Source organism: Saccopteryx leptura, chromosome 3 (assembly GCF_036850995.1).
Source record: "Saccopteryx leptura isolate mSacLep1 chromosome 3, mSacLep1_pri_phased_curated, whole genome shotgun sequence".
Taxonomy (NCBI): Eukaryota; Metazoa; Chordata; class Mammalia; order Chiroptera; family Emballonuridae; genus Saccopteryx; species Saccopteryx leptura.
In genome coordinates, this window is record NC_089505.1 from 24,429,044 (window position 1) to 24,442,298 (window position 13,255).

A 13,255-nucleotide genomic window follows, 5' to 3' on the forward strand; every position below is an offset into this window, starting at 1 on the left:
TAGAATTAATACTTGTTCTAAATATTCCTCATATTTTCATATTTTCCCCATTACTCTGAAAAATATCTAAGAGAATTTTAAGGCAATTTATGTGTACATAGGTTTGGAAAATGTGAAGAGATATTAGTCATCCTCAGGGATTGGCAATTGTGCTGACTAACATGGCTGCCCACACAGTGTTCTAGTTAGCATAAGAGGAAGTTACACATTGAGAATCACTTGTCCAGATACTTGTTAAACTATAAACTGGTGATTCTAAAGTAAATTAGTAATAGGTATATTATCTACCTAAAAGTATTTCTCCAACGTGAAACACAGAAGGTTTCGGAAGAATTTCAGGTAAAATAAAATTCATATTTTAGTCTGGATATAAAATATTGCAACACTCTTTCTCAAAAGTACAGTCATAACATTCAAACTGAAAGGACAAGAATCTCTCGGGACATTTTCTTTCTCTGACATTTATAGTAAGTGCTTACAGCAAGAGAAGGAAACAGCTGGGAAAAAAATGTTTAACTATATCATTTTTAAAATGTATGTGATTTTTCTCTATTAACTGTTCTTGAAAATTGGCTAACTCAAGAATAATTGTTGTGGATAAAATCAAGCCTGTATATATTATTAGGAACCTGCTGTCAAAATGATTTTTGTATTTCTTGCCATTAATGCTGCAGAAAAGTGGAAAGAGAAGGTAGAAGAAAATATGAGTTAAGAAGACGTTTATTTCTTCTTCCACAACTCAAAAGAAGGTAAATGTAAAATAATAATAGACCTAACCTTGGCAGCTGAACTCCAGTATAGGAGACCAGGCTCTGGGCAACCGACGTCCACCCTTTTGATCTTATTATTGTGTGACACAGAAGGAGAGAAAAGCCCTGCTGCTAGGGAAAACAGATCATGGACGGAAAGGTAAATGTCAAGGAGAAAAGAAGGTTAAAATATAAAATCGCAAGCTAAAGGAACAGCATTGGTTTGAAGGCCATGCTAACTGAAAAAAAAATTATAGACAGAAAACAGAATGAGAGTGAAACTGTAGGAAAGAAAATGAAAGGCTATTAAGGGCATTTCTTCAAAGCACATAGAAGTTCTCATTCGCCAGTTTCCCAGCATTTAGTTGAAGTATATTGTAGAAAAAGTGCATCACATGCGTGAATTCGTGTTTTTCACAAGAATAATGTAAGTATTTAGGGTAGTTTCTTTGTTGTTTTTTATTGAATCCATTGGACTGTGCTTATATATTGGCTTATTTTTCACAAGAGCATTTCACAATGATGTTGCTGTACCTATCAATTGGTAACATTGTGAGGACTGTATGGGGAATTTCAGAAATAATGAACATGGAACACAAATAGTCATCTGGTTCATAACACGATGATAGCAGCAATTAAACCTTTTGTGATTTCTCACCTTCCATAAGAGGAGCTTACATGAAAAAAAAATGACTGGTTGAAGACCACATTCTCAGTTTGTATATTTTTCACTTAATTAATAACAATGACAAATCAGTATAGCTCAATTATCAAGCCACACACAGGGATTTTATTTAATCTGCTTACATTACTGACCTTGACATTTGCTGAAATATCACTGCTAGTTTACCTTTTCAGTGATCCTAGTGGTATATGTAGTATTTAAAATATAGTCAGACACATAATTTAGGCCAGAGAAGGTAGTTTTCTTATTTGTCTAGAAAGGAGAATTGTAATAGTGAACACCTAGACAGCCTCTGCTCTAGAGGGGCACTATGAAGCCATTTAGGTAATGAAATCTAAGACCATTAAGTGATACAGGAGAGGTTTTACAATATATTACACTGGCTGTTAAAAAGGAGGCTAAAACATAGAATCATATTGTTGTCAGTAAAACCATTGTGTGTGCCAACATTCATAGAAAAAATAAATAACTGGAATACATCCTAAGCGATTAAGTATTTTATTTCCTGGATATTATTACTAACAGTGGTTTGTATTTTCTTATTTATATAATTAATGTTATAATCAACATACATGGGTATTTGCAATTTCAAAATTACATATATACAGATATATACACAGATACCTCCACAGAATAAACAGCAGACCACTTTTAGCATTGGCCACACATTGGACTCCTATTGGAAATATTATTAGGTAACCTACACATGTCAAGACTGACTTACTTTTAGTGTCACAAGTAACATCTTACATACTGTTCTGGCATGCTTTCTCTTTGTTTTCCACATCACATATCAAGGAGCTGAGAGTGATCTCAGCTAAGAGTTAGCTAAACATACTAACAGTTTCCTAGAAAATGGGCCTATGGTCACACAGCACGAAAGAAGTGAATTTTGCCAACAGACTGAGGGAGTTTGGAAACAGCTCTTTTGCAAGTCAAGTCTCCTGATGAGAGGCTTACACATTGATTTCAGTTTGTGAGCTCCTGAACAGAAAATGTAGCTATGATGTGCTGGACTTCTGACCCTTGGAAATTGTGAGATAAAAAATTTATGTTGTGTTAATTAACCTGATAAATTAGTGTTGATTTGTTGCAAAGCAATAGAAAAAAATACGTTAATCATACATAATAACAAATTGTGATAAACTGGCATTCTGAATCTCCAAGTCTGAATCCCTAAGACAATAAATGTGCAACATTATCTAAGTTGTTGTCTCTACTTAAAAAAAAACCAAAACACATTAATCAGCATCTATATATGAGAAACTAACCAGACAAATTCAAACTGATAGACATATCCTCAAAAAACTGGTCGGGTTTCCTCAACAATGTTAATGTCATAAAAATAAAAATGTGGAAATGTTCTATTTTAAACAAGACTGAAGTGGCATCTCAATTATATGCAATACATAATATACTAAGAAACAACCATAAAAGACATCATTAATATAAATGAGCAAATTTAAATATAGGCTCCATAGATAATGCTATTTTAATTGTTTAACTTTCTGAGACTGACCATTATGCTACAGTTATGCGAGGCTATGTTCTCATCTGAGACAACATGTGATTACATATTTAGAGATGAATTAGTTTGACCAGGTAGAGGCACAATGAATAGAGCGTCGGACTGGGATCCAGAGGACCTAGGTTCAAAACCCCAAGGTTGCCAGATTGAGTAAGAGCTAATCAAGCTTGAGTCCAGGCTCACCAGTTTGAGAGAGCGTTGCTGGCTTGAGCATAGGATTATACATATAATATTTTGGTCACTGGCTTGAGTCCAAAGGTCGCTGGCTTGAAGTTCAGGGTCGTCACTGGCTTGACCCAAAGTCACTGGCTTAAGCAAGGGGTCACTCAGTCTGCTGTAGCCCCCCGGTCAAGGCACATATGAGAAAGCAATCAATGAACAACTAAAGTGTTGCAACAAAGAATTGATGCTTCTCATCTCTCTCCCTTCCTGTCTATCTGTCCTTATCTGTCCCTCTTTTTGACTTTTTTTCTCTGTCAAAAAAGAAAACAAAAGAATTAATATCTTGTCTGTAAAATATCTCTCAAGTGGTTGAGAAAAAGCAAGAGAAGAGAAACTGATGTGGTAAAATATTCAAAGATGACCAGTCTATATATATATATATATATATATATATATATATATATATATATATATGAAATGTTCATTGCAGTACTCTTGCAATTATAAACCCTTTTCTGTGCATTTGAATTTTAAAAATTGGTGAATAAGAAGCCATGTTTGCTAGTGCTTCAGGGACATGAATTTTCACTAAATTATTTTCATTATACATTTAGCTCACTGTAGTACTTTTTTTCAATAAGGAATGAGGGCTCTATTTAACAATGTTTGGTGTCCTCAAGTGAACCAATTAAGTAATTTTTTTAAACAATTAACACAAAAAAACATATAAGTAAAATTTTGATTTCAAAACACTATTGTATTCTTAAATTATTCTTGTCTATGGGAGATTAATCTAGTGCATTGATTTGGTATAATATTTTTTCTTTTGAATCTTATTCACAAGTGACATTGGCTTTAATTTTTTTCTTTTTTTCTCCTTATATCTTTATTTAGAATGTAAAATCAGAATATGAAAACAATAGAAGTTATTAAAAAGCTTTACAGAATTTCCTTTCTATTTTTATTTGCCTGTGCTCATGAATTGATCATAACACAACAAAAACAATGACTCTCCTCTATTATATTTTGTGCTATTAAAACCTGGTTCATATATTGTTTTCAATATTATATTGGGGAAAAATGAGCATAGGTATCTAGAAATGGAAATGGATATTGAAAGGTCTGATAAGAGATACTTTGAATAATAAAAGCAAATGGCTACCTAACAGAAAGAAGGGAATAAATTCTTGCAATATTTCGTTCCTTCTGACAATTCATTGATACAATTTGGAATAGTTGAGAATAATGTAGAATTATTTTTTATGTTCTTTTCCAGATACTAAAAGTAAATGGTATTACAACTGAGACAGAAAAATTAAGATTGTACAAAGGCAGTGCAGGCAATAAAAAAAAATATTCAAGCCAGGGTCCCAGCTTTCTGAAATACTTTAAAAAAATTTATTGAATTAATTGGGGTAACATTGGTTAAAAAAATATATATAGGTTTCAAGTGTACAATTTTATACATAACCTGTATATTGTATTGTGTGTTCATCACCTGAAGTCTCCTTTCATCATCATTTACCCTTTCTCTTCTACCTGTATATGTACACCTACCACCATCCAAAAAAAACCTCACAGGCACAGAAAACAATATGAAATTTTTACATTATTTCTTTCTACCATGTTTTTATGAGTGGAATTGTGTCCCTCCCATATCCAAATTTATATGTTGAGTTCCTACGCCCCAGTACCTCAGAACATGACTAGATTTGGAAACAGGTGATTACAGATATAATTGAGTAAGATGAGGTCATGCTGAGTATGGTAGGTATCCAATATCATGGATGTCTTTAGAAAAAAAAGAAAGATTTGGACACAGACATACGGAGAGGAAGAAGACTATAAAAAATGAAGATAGAGATTGGGATGATACTTCTACAAACCAAGAAATGATCAAGATTTCCCATAAGCCATCAGAAGCTACAAGGAGAGGCATAGAAGTGGTTTACCCTCAAGCCATTCCAAGTTTACTGATACCATGATCTTGGAAATCTAGCTTGCAAAACTATGAGACAATAAATTTTTGTTGTTTAAGCCACTCAGTATGTGGTAATTGGTTAACTCTCCTAAATTAATACTCATGTCTTGCTATACTTTCAGGTACTAAATAAATGCATTGTATATTTTTCCTTCTACTTCACTAAACTTTCATATGTGGTATGTTTATTTTAATAATCCCTCATGCAAGGATGATATAAATATCATGCAAAAGCAATTTAATTTAAACTTTAACTATGATCCAATAGACAAAATTTAAATTTACTGAGAAAAAAATCACAACTGATCTCTTCTATAGTAGGTATAGTTTTCCTCATAACATTGTCTTAAAATATAATTATAACAGATCTTAAGTTCTGAGAGTTTTCATTTTACATGCAGGACTTTGAAATAAAATGTAGTAATTATTTTATTTATTTCTGTTTGGATAAAACACAATTAATATTCGGTAAAAATTTTACCATAAGTGTGCTATAAGAAATAGTTGGAAAATGCTTACATTAACCAATGATTATTTGCTTATCTGAAATTCAAATTTAACTTATTTTTTAATATTTTGTCTTATACCCCTAGACTCTCTCAGCTAAATAATTTCTGTCTTTAAGAGTTCAAATGCATAGAAACAGAAAAACCAACAGAGCCATAATGAATTATTCAGAAATGTCAGTGTGTTCATATCAGATGGTAAGAAAAGCTTAGTACATAATACAGTTGGACCAAAAAGTAAATTCTAATGAGTCGAAAGTTGCATTGATTTCAAAATCATTCATTGTTCTGAGTCAACTGATATAAATGAAGAATTTTCATATATATATATATATAATATATATAAATATATATATAAAATTACTGATCACCTTCATCCATTATGAGATACTTCAGTAGAGATATATTTAGTATTCAAATTTATACTGAAGAACAGAATATTTCAGTATTTCTCAGTAAGCATTACTAATCACAAAAATGATTCCTTACTTTATGAATAATAAAGGCTCACTTACTTTTCATAGGTTAAACACCTAACAAATTTTAAGGTTACATTTAGAATATATATTATATTACTATACTTTATAAAACAGAATACCTGACTCTTTTTCATAAAATGTTTTTCATGGAAAACATTCTGTCTTTGCTCTTGCTACTACTTCCTTGGTTAGGACATTCTTCCCTAAGATTTTCATAGGACTTGCTTGTTCATGTTTCTCTGCTATCAGTTCAAACATCACATTCTCAAAGAAGCTTTCATTGGCAAGTCTCTATAAAGTAGGCTTGGGCATATTCATAGTATATATCATATACTCTATTCTTAATGTTTAACAATATTTGAGCTTGCATTTTTAATGTATTTCTTATATTTTTTCTGACATATCCTTGTTTATTTTTTTCAAAAATGTCATGTTTTTTTAAGATATAAATTCCATAATATCTAAAGTCTTGTCTGTGCAACTCACAGTGAAATTCTCTGAGCTAGGAACACTGCCTGCCATAATTATAATGTAGTGGTTACAGAGAAAATGGCAAGATTTCTGTCACCCCTTTGGAATTGGCCCAGAAGTGACCAGCTCAAAGGCTTTAAGGACCACTGACTCTGCCTGGCCAGTCCTAGGGCTGAGATACTTTTATAATCCATTCAGAGCTACCATTCAGCCAAAGAATGGGGTTTGAGAAGAAATTAGAATTGGCTTTTGGGTCAAATAGCCCTTGACTGAAGTTGCTATTTTGTAATATATAAAAAGGGCAGATCTTGTTGTGCTTCAAGCTTTTTTTTTTTTACAGAGACATAGAGAGTCAGATAGAAACAGACAGATAGGAACAGAGAGAGATGAGAAGCATCAATCATCAGTTTTTTGTTGTGGTACTTGAGTTGTTCATTGATTGCTTTCTCATATGTGCCTTGACCGTGGGGCTACAGCAAACCGAGTTACCCCCTGCTCGAGTCAGCGACCTTGGGTCCAAGCTGGTGAACTTTTGCTGAAACCAGATGAGCCCGCGCTCAAGCTGGCAACCTCAGGGTCTTGAACCTGGGTGCTCTGCATCCCAGTCTCACACTCCATCCACTGCACCACCACCTGGTCAGGCACTTCAGGCTCTTGATGAGTAGACAAGAGTGGTCACAATCTCTATAACATAGGAGAACTGCAAAGTTATGTAGAACAAAGCATGTGCTTCCATCACAGAAGAATGGAAGGGTTTGTAAAAAATGATTTAATACACATATGCACTCCCAAGTCATCGATATTTTATAAAAGGTGAATTAAGAGGATTTGGGGAGAAAAGTGAGGTTGGGAACTTAACCTGACTTAAGCTTAGCGATCAACACTTATACTAGCAGAGTCTAAGAAAGATATCAATGAGAGTGGTTTCTATAGAAATATATAAAATATTCACTATATAGAATATTAAGAATGAGAACATTTGTTAAGACATATACAGGAACAAAGTGTCTGGATTCTCCTATTTTTAAATGATTCAAAAAGTTTTTTCAATGTCAAACCCTATTACTTATTAGTTAGATAAAAATATAGCCTGACCAGGAGGTAGCACAGTGGATAGAGTGTCACATTGGGATGAAGAGGACTCAGGTTCAAAACCCGGAGGTCTCTGGCCTGAGCAAGGGCTCACTGGGCTTGAGCACAGGCTCACCAGCTAAGCACAGGGCCGCTGGCTTGAGAGTGGGATCATAGACATGACCCCATGGCCTCTGGTTTGAGTTCAAAGATTGCTGGCTTGAAGCCCAAGGTCACTGGCTTGAGCAAGGGGTTAGTTGGTCTGCTGTAGCCCCCTAGTCAAGGTACATATGAGAAAGCTATCAATGAACAATTAAAGTGCTGCAACAAAAAATTGATGCTTCTCATCTTTCTCCCTTCCTGTCTGTCTGTCACTATCTGTCCCTCTCTCTGACCTTCTGTCTCAGTCCAAAAAAAAAAACAAAACAACCCCAATATAAACATAAAAATATAAGCTTACAATCTAGAAACCAGTGATCATTTAAAATTTTTCTTCATTTTATGATTGGTATAAACAATGAAATAGTGGAAAATTTTGGACCAGTATAGAAATCAGTCATTGATTTTAATCTTTCTTTCCATTTTCACTTAATAAATGCTAGGATTTTACCTCAAGTTTTGTCCAATATCCAAATGGTAGTTTTTCTTTAGTTAAATTCCACCCTGTTATTTGAAGATTTTGCTATTCTTGGCTTTATTAGCACATTGATAAAAAAAAATTATTGTGATAAAAATGTGGTCCTTTTGTGTAATTTTATTTTGAATTATTTACATTCATTTGGTTGAACATTCCCCTTTGATTTACACTGCATTGCACTAATGATTTTTCTACAAACAATAGGAATAAATTTTCCATATTCTCTCAGCAAATGCAAATGTCCATAGTACATCTATATACAAAATGCCAATAAAATAAGCTTAGATTAAGTACAATGCTAAGCATGGTATAGAACAACTATATTTCATTAGTAAGATTATCTACCATTAATGATTTGAGTATTCAATAGAAACAGAATATTTACAACGTACCTATGGACTTTGTTTATAAAATACATCCAGATAAACAGTTATAAATTTTTGGGAGTAGAGGAAAAAGAACAAACTTAACTTCTTTTTTTTTTTTTTTTTTTATAATAAATTTTTATTAATGGTAATGGGATGACATTAATAAATCAGGGTACATATATTCAAAGAAAACATGTCTAGGTTATTTTGTCATTAAATTATGTTGCAAACCCCTCACCCAAATTCAGACTGTCCTCCGCCACCCTCTATCTAGTTCTCTGTGCCCCTCCCCCTCCCCCTAACTCTCTCCCTCCCTCCTTCCCATGTCCTCCCTCCCCCCACCCTTGGTAACCACCACACTCTTGTCCATGTCTCTTAGTCTCATTTTTATGTTCCACCAATGTATGGAACCATGTAGTTCTTGTTTTTTTCTGATTTACTTATTTCACTCCTTATAATGTTATCAAGATCCCACCATTTTGCTGTCAATGATCTGATGTCATCATTTCTTATGGCTGAGTAGTATTCCATAGTGTATATGTGCCACATCTTCTTTATCCAGTCTTCTATTGAAGGGCTTTTTGGTTGTTTCCATGTCTTGGCCACTGTGAACAGTGCTGCAATGAACATGGGGCTACATGTGTCTTCACGTATCAATGTTTCTGAGGTTTTGGGGTATATACCCAGTAGAGGGATTGCTGGGTCATAAGGTAGTTCTATTTGCAGTTTTTTGAGGAACCACCATACTTTCCTCCATAATGGTTGTACTACTTTACAGTCCCACCAACAGTGAATGAGGGTTCCTTTTTCTCCACAGCCTCTCCAACATTTGCTATTACCCGTCTTGTTGATAATAGCTAATCTAACAGGAGTGAGGTGGTATCTCATTGTAGTTTTGATTTGCATTTCTCTAATAACAAATGAAGCTGAGCATCTTTTCATATATCTGTTGGCCATTTGTATCTCTTCCTGGGAGAAGTGTCTGTTCATGTCCTCTTCCCATTTTTTTATTGGATTGTTTGTTTGTTTGTTGTTGAGTTTTATGAGTTCTTTGTAAATTTTGGAAATTAGGCCCTTATCTGAGCTGTTGTTTGAAAATATCATTTCCCATTTAGTTGGCTGTCTGTTTATTTTGATATCAGTTTCTTTTGCTGAGCAGAAACTTTTTATTCTGATGTAGTCCCATTCATTTATCTTTGCCTTCACTTCTCTTGCCATTGGAGTCAAGTTCATAAAATGTTCTTTAAAACCCAGGTCCATGATTTTAGTACCTATGTCTTCTTCTATGTACTTTATTGTTTCAGGTCTTATATTTAGGTCTTTGATCCATTTTGAATTAATTTTAGTACACGGGGACAGGCTGTAGTCGAGTTTCATTTTTTGCATATGGCTTTCCAGTTTTCCCAACACCATTTGTTGAAGAGGCTTTCTTTTCTCCATTGTGTGTTGTTGGCCCCTTTATCAAAGATTATTTGACCATATATATGTGGTTTTATTTCTGGGCTTTCTATTCTGTTCCATTGGTCTGAGTGTCTATTTTTCTGCCAATACCATGCTGTTTTGATTATTGTGGCCCTATAATATAGTTTAAAGTCAGGTATTGTAATGCCCCCAGCTTCATTCTTTTTCCTTAGGATTGTTTTGGCTATTCGGGGTTTTTTATAGTTCCATATAAATCTGATGATTTTTTGTTCCATTTCTTTAAAAAATCTCATAGGGATTTTGATGGGAATTGCATTAAATTTGTATATTGCTTTGGGTAATATGGCCATTTTGATTATATTTATTCTTCCTATCCAAGAACAAGGAATATTTTTCCATCTCATTGTATCTTTTTCGATTTCTCTTAACAATGCTTTGTAATTTTCATTATATAGGTCCTTTACCAAACTTAACTTCTTAATGAGAATTCCAGTAAGGTCTGTAGAATATATATATGTGCCTAAATATTATGATAATATAACAAATTCCATTCTTTATGTATCAGAATGTAATAGAATATATCCTACTCTCTTTTGCTCTACATTTGCGTCTATCTAAAGTGCTCTTCCTTCAAATTCAAGCTTGTTTTCTCTAACCTATGGCTATCATTTTTAATAACTCCTAATGTTTTGTGGGGCATGCTCTTGTATAATTCCCTCCTTTTGAGTGTGGGCTGAGTTTATTCCTTGCTTCTAGCCAATAAAATATGACAAAGGTGGTAGGATGTCATTTTCTTAATTTGGCTACATTATATCGCAAAGGTGATGAAATAGCCATCCTCTGGAGCAAGAGATTCTCCTGTAGACTTTGAAGACATAAGCTGCCATGTTATAAGAGAAGACTGCATAGCAAGAAGTTGGGGTCTCTATGAGACAAGACCCCAGTTGAATTCAATAAGAAAACAGAAACTTCATTACTATAACTAAAAGGAAATAAATTGGCTTTGGCCAGTTTGCTCAGTGGTAGAATACCAACCCCGTTGTGTGGAAGTTTTCTGGGTTCAATTTCCGATTAGGGTACACAGGAGAAGTGCCCATCTGCTTCTTCACTCCTCCCCCCCTTGCTTCTCTCTCTCTCTCTCTCTCTCTTTCTTTCTCTTCCCCTACTGCAGCTATGGCTCAATTGGAGCAAGTTGGCCCTGGGTGCTGAGGATGGCTCCATGGCCTCTGCCTCAGGCACTAAGAAGAGCTAGGTTGCTGACCAATGGAGAAATGCCCCAGATGGGCAGATCATCACCCTTTAGTGGACTTGCCAGGTGAATCATGGTCGGGGCACATGTGGGATCCTGTCTCTGCCTGCCCTCCTCTCACTGAATAAATAAAATAAAATAAAATAAAATAAAATAAAATAAAATAAAATAAAATATAAAAAGGAAATAAATTCTGCCAACAATCAAGTATGTTTGTCAGAGACCCCAACCTCCAGAAAAAAAAAGGCAATCCAGTCAAGTTTTATATTGTAGCTTTGTGAGACCCTGACCAGATGACCCACATAAACGTCGCCTATACTCCTGATCCATGGGAACTGTGAGATAGTAAATGCATGTCGTTTAGTCCTGGCCAGTTAGGTAGCTCAGTTAGTTAGAGTGTTTGCAGGTCTGATCCCTGTTCAGGACACATGCAAGAATCAACTAATGACTGCATAAATAAACGTAGCAACAAATCAATCTCTTTCTCTCTTTTTCTTCTCTTTTAAACTATAGGTTAAAAAAATCACCTGACCTGTGGTGGCACAGTGGATAAAGTGTCAACCTGGAACACCGAGGTCACCAGTTCAAAAACCTTGGGCTTGTCCAGTCAAGGTACGTACTGAGAAGCAACTACTATCAGGTGATGTTTCCCACTCCTCTCCTTGTTCTCTCTCTCTCTTCTCTCTAAAATCAATAAATAAAGTCTTTAAAAATATAAAAATAATATTTTAATTAAAAATAAAATATTGCAAAATGTATGTTGTTTTAACTCACTAAATTGTAATTTGTTACACAATGATAAAAATCTACTGCATAGTACCTCATCTACAAAAAGCCTCAGTATATTTTCTTGCATTTCTTTTATGTATAATACAAAAACTCAGTATCATACCCATCACTTCTGCCTCACTGACTCTACTTTTCCTCTGTACTGACATTATGTGTCACCTCTCAGGAGACTGTGACTTCTCCAACAAACAAACTAAGTGCCTTCCCTTTCTCTTCCTATGATAATTGTGTATGCTTTCTTACATTTTTTAAATGCATTTATATGAGGTTCTTAAGTGCAGTAATTATACTTGATTCTCATTTGATCATGTTCTGTAAATCAATATATTGTGTTCCCATAATCTATAGGAGTGGTCCATAAATTTCAAGTTTCAAGTGATTCTTTTTTAAAAAATTATTTTTATTTATTCTTTTCAGAAATGGGGAAGTGAGAGAGACAAAGAGATAGAGAGAGAAAGAGGGAGGAGCAGAAAGCATCAACTCCCATATGTGCCTTGACCAGGAAGGTCAGTTTACGTACCAGCGACCTCAGCATCGCAGGTCAACGCTTTATCTACTGAGCCACCACAGGTGAGGTAAGGTGATCCTTCAGCTCTCCGCTCCATCAGAATCACACCAATTCTGACACTTGTTCTAGATCTACTGGGTTAAAACTTGGGTATGTAGGGATGCTAGTCTCCCAGCTAATCTGTCTAGTCTTATGTTCTACCACATGCTACACCAACTACAGATGCATGAAATTAGCTATAATTTGCTAAATGTTTATACTCTCTCATTTCTAGATGCTTTTCCCTTTCTCTTCATCTTTTTTTGGGATATCTATTGCTTTCTTTTTGTGTGGTTAAGTCATTCACTGTTCAAAATTTAGATTAAAAATCAATCCCTCTAAAAAGACATTGCCAATCTCTAAATCTGCTGACTACCATTCAATAAAACGTAATACTAATTATTCATTTATAGGTATCTCTTTCCCACAGTCTTTAACACAAGTGTATGCCTTGTGTTAATCACTGTGTTCCAAAATGATAGTATGAAACATAAGAAACTCACATATTTTTGTGAATAAATAAATGAGTGAGTGAATATAAAAACTATATAAATAGAAATGCCACAGAGCTATAAACCTATCAGTTCAAGATCCTTTTAATTGACATCAGA

At 34.4% G+C, this 13,255-nt stretch overlaps 1 long non-coding RNA gene across 1 annotated transcript; it reads left to right on the forward strand.

Annotated features, from left to right (window-relative positions):
- The first annotated feature begins 302 nt into the window (after positions 1-302).
- LOC136397169 (uncharacterized) lies at positions 303-12,666 on the forward strand. The gene is made up of 4 exons (XR_010749847.1): positions 303-339; positions 675-749; positions 11,822-11,948; positions 12,515-12,666. It is a non-coding gene; the product is annotated as an uncharacterized lncRNA (long non-coding RNA).
- The last annotated feature ends 589 nt before the right edge of the window (positions 12,667-13,255 follow it).